Source organism: Eriocheir sinensis, chromosome 16 (genome assembly GCF_024679095.1).
Source record: "Eriocheir sinensis breed Jianghai 21 chromosome 16, ASM2467909v1, whole genome shotgun sequence".
Lineage (NCBI taxonomy): Eukaryota > Metazoa > Arthropoda > Malacostraca > Decapoda > Varunidae > Eriocheir > Eriocheir sinensis.
In genome coordinates this window covers 14,185,042-14,189,160 of record NC_066524.1, presented here as the reverse complement: position 1 = coordinate 14,189,160, position 4,119 = coordinate 14,185,042, and positions in this window count along the sequence as shown.

Below are 4,119 nucleotides of genomic sequence, written 5' to 3'. Positions count from 1 at the left end.
CCCCTTCATTATCTCCTCCTCTTCTTCCTTTCTTCCTCCTCTCTTCCTCCTTCTCTACCTTTCCTCTCTTCACCTTCCTTCCCTCCCTCCCTCCCTCCCTCCCTTCCCTTCCTCTATTTCGTCTCTGTATCAATTTTCTTTCCTCCTTCCCCCTCCTCCTCCTCCTCCTCCTCCGCCCGGGCAGCATGAAAGACATCAAAGGAGACTTCTTCTGTTATGGTGTGGAGGAGGAGGAGGAGGAGGAGGAAGTACATACACATATCCTATAACCCTTTCTCCTCCTCCTCCTCCTCCTCCTCCTCCTCCTCCTCCTCCTCTAACTGTTCTCTTTTTTTTTCTTCATTCAAAACCTCCATTTCTCATTTTCCCTCCTTTCCTCCTCCTCCTCCTCCTCCTCCCTCCTCCTCCTCCTCCTCCTCCTCCATCTTCCAGTCACTTTAAAATCGACTCGATATCTCTCTTCTTCCCTCTAAGCCCATACCCCTCCTCCTCCTCCTCCTCTTCCTCTTCCTCCTCCTCCTTCTCTCCATCATAACACTCTCCCTTCAAAGCCTCAAGGATCATACCAGCATACATCTTTCCTCCCTCCCTTTATCTCCCTTTATCTCCCTTCCTCCTCCTCCTCCTCCAGCCTTATTTTCTCACACACCTATTCAATCTTCTCTCTCTCTTCTCCTTTCACTTTTTCTTCTCTCTCTTTCTCTTTATCATTTATCTCCTTCCTTTCCTTATTTCCATCTTTCTTTCTTTTATTCCTGTTACTCTTCTTCCTTTAACATCCACCTGACTTCTATTCCTCCTATTATTCTTTCATCTTCTTTTCCATTTCCTTTCTTTATTGCACCTCTTCTCTCTTCCCATTTTTGTCATACTCCTCTCTCTTCCCTCCTCTCATCTTCCCTTTTTCTTTCTCCTTCCTTCTTCTGCTTCCCCTGTTCTTCCTCACCTCTCCCCCCCCCCCCACACACACACACACATTTATCATCTCTTCCTCTTCCCTTCTTTCGCCTTCCTTCCTCTTCCTGTTTTCTTCACCTTATTCTTCCTTATTCTCTTCTCCACTATTCTTCTCTTCCCTTAGTCTCTTCTTTCTGTCTTCCTCTTCCCCTCTCTTTCGCCTTGCTTCCTCTTCCATTCTTCCTTCACCTCCTTATTATTCTGTTTCTTCTCTTTTATACTTTATCTCCTCCTACTCTTCCTTCTCCTCCTCTTCCTCCTCCTCCTCCACTCTTCCTCATCCACTTCAACGGGGTATAAAAAGCTCCATCTGCAATATTCCTCCAGTGCTTATGTGGTTTTGTGGAGGAGGAGGAGGAGGAGGAGGAGGAGGAGGAGGAAGAATAGGAGTGCAGATGGGAAATACAAAAATAAAATAAAAAAGAAGTAATGAAAGTATTGTTAGTTTTTTTTGTTTTTCTTTTTTCTCCTTTTCATTTTTGTCTAATTTTCGTTTTTTTCTTCTTTTTCTGGTTTTCATTGTTTTCGTGTTTTTATTTTTATCTTTTTCGCGTTTTTCTTCTTTTCTTGTTTATTTTCACATTTGTTTCGTATTTGTTCACATTACTTTTATTTTTGTTTTCATTGTTTTCCTTCTTTTCAATGTTTTCAGGTTTGATTTCCATATTTTCTTTATTCATTTTTTTGTCATTTTCGCTTTCATTATTTCCTCTTGTCATTCTCTTTCATTTTCATATATTTTTCTCTCCCTTTCCACTTTTTTTTCATTGTCGATTTCGTGTTTTTTCTCCTTTTCACTTTCTTCTACTCACTTTCTCTATCATTTTCAATCATTTTCATTTTCACATTATTTTTTCTCTCCACTGCACTTTTTTTCTCTTTGTTTTCCTCTCCTTTTCTTCTTTCTTCTATAATCACTTTCTGTCACTTTCAATCCTTTTCACTTTCACATTATATTTTCTCTCCATTGTACTTTTCTTCCTCTTTGCTTTCCTCTCCTTTTCATCTTTCTTCTATAATCACTTTCTGTCACTTTCAATCATTTTCATTTTCACATTATTTTTTCTCTCCATTGTACTTTTCTTCCTCTTTGCTTTCCTCTCCTTTTCTTCTTTCTTCTATAATCACTTTCTCTCACTTTCAATCATTTTCATTTTCACATTATATTTTCTCTCCATTGTACTTTTCCTCTTTGCTTTCCTCTCCTTTTCATCTTTCTTCTATAATCACTTTCTGTCACTTTCAATCATTTTCACTTTCACGTTACTTTTTCTCTCATTGCACTTTTTTTTCCTGTTTTTCTCTTCCTTTTTATCCTTCTTCTATAATCACTTTCTGTCACTTTCAATCATTTTCATTTTCACGTTACTTTTTCTCTCATTGCACTTTTTTCCTCTTTGTTTTCCTCTTCTTTTTATCTTTCTTTTGTGTGTTCGTGTGTTTCAAGAATACCAAGAAAAGCAATTGTCGGCTCTTGTTTCAGTATCTCCTTCCTTTGTCCTCTCTCTTTATTCTCCTTTCTTCCTCTTCCTCCTTCTCCTCCCCTCTTACTTACTCCCTCCATTCTACCCTCCCTCCTTCGTCTGTTCCTTCGATGCCTCTATCTTTCTCCTTCAATCTTTTCCTCCTCCTCGCCCCCCTCCTTCAATCTCCTCCTCCTCCTCTTCCTCCTCCTCCTCCTCCTCCACATCTTCCTCATTTCTCATCGTCTTTCATCTTGCTTTCATTTGAGGTGGTTAGAATCTCTCTCTCTCTCTCTCTCTCTCTCTCTCTCTCTCTCTCTCTCTCTCTCACGAAAACAAGAAAATAACAACAACAACAACAACAACAACAACAACAATAATAATAATAATGATAATAATAATAATAATAATAATAATAATAATAATAATAATAATAATAATAATAATAATAATAATAATAATAATAATAATAATAATAATAATTGATGGGAAGCTTAGGAGTAATCAGTTAATGTGTGTGTGTGTGTGTGTGTGTGTGTGTGTGTGTGTGTGTGTGTGTGTGTGTCTGTGTGTGTACTTTATCTCTTCCCCGGGATCGTGTGTACCTATGCCCAAGATTAATGACTCAACTTTCTCTCTCTCTCTCTCTCTCTCTCTCTCTCTCTCTCTCTCTCTCTCTCTCTCTCTCTCTCTCTCTCTCTCTCTCTCTCTCTCTCTCTCTCTCTCTCTCTCTCTCTCTCTCTCTCTCTCTCTCTCTCTCTCTCTCTCTCTCTCTCTCTCTCTCTCTCTCTCTCTCTCTCTCTCTCTCTCTCTCTCTCTCTCTCTCTCTCTTTCTCAACACAGATATATATACCAACAGATTTTTCTTTATCACACTTTGTCTCGTTTCTTTCTTTCTCTCTTTCGTTCTTTCATATTTCTCTTTCTACTTTTAAGAATCGTTCCCCTACTACATTTTTTGCTTCTATTGGTTTTTTTTTCGTTTCTTCAACTATAATCCGTCTCTTTTTCCTCTCTCTCTAATTCTCTCTATCACTATCTATCCATCTATCTATTTTTATCTGTATCTATCTATTTATCTATCTATTTTTCCTTTTTGCCGTTTTTTCCTTCTTTTTTTCTTTTTCTTTTCCTTTTCTTCCTCTTTTTGAATCTCCATCTCTTTTTTTTTCTTCCTCCCTTCCTTCCCTCTCTCCTTCCTTCCCTCCCTCCTTCCTTCCCTTCCTCCTTCCCTCCATGTCCTTTCAAAGTCTCCTACCACTCTTCCATCCTCTCCCTCCCTCTTTCCTTCCCTCCCTCCCCTCCTTTCCTCCCTCCTCCCCCCTTTCTTTCCTCCCCCCTCCCCTCCTAATCCCTCTTACGCGTAGGGATTTTTGTTTTAACGCTGGAGGTTTTGGAGAGAGAGAGAGAGAGAGAGAGAGAATGTTTATGTACAACCACAGGAAGAAGTCATTAATCTTTCTCTCTCACACCCCGCTGAGAGAGAGAGAGAGAGAGAGAGAGAGAGGGAGAGAGGGAGGGAGAGAGGGAGAGAGGATGATAGGGAGGAAAGGGAAACATATGCGAGGATAAAGGGAATGGAAGAGAAGGATAAAGAAAGGGATTAAAGAGGAATGTTTTAACTATGGAAAGGATGATGGATGTGGATAAGTTAGTAGTAGTAGTAGTAGTAGTAGTAGTAGTAGTAGTAGTAATAGTA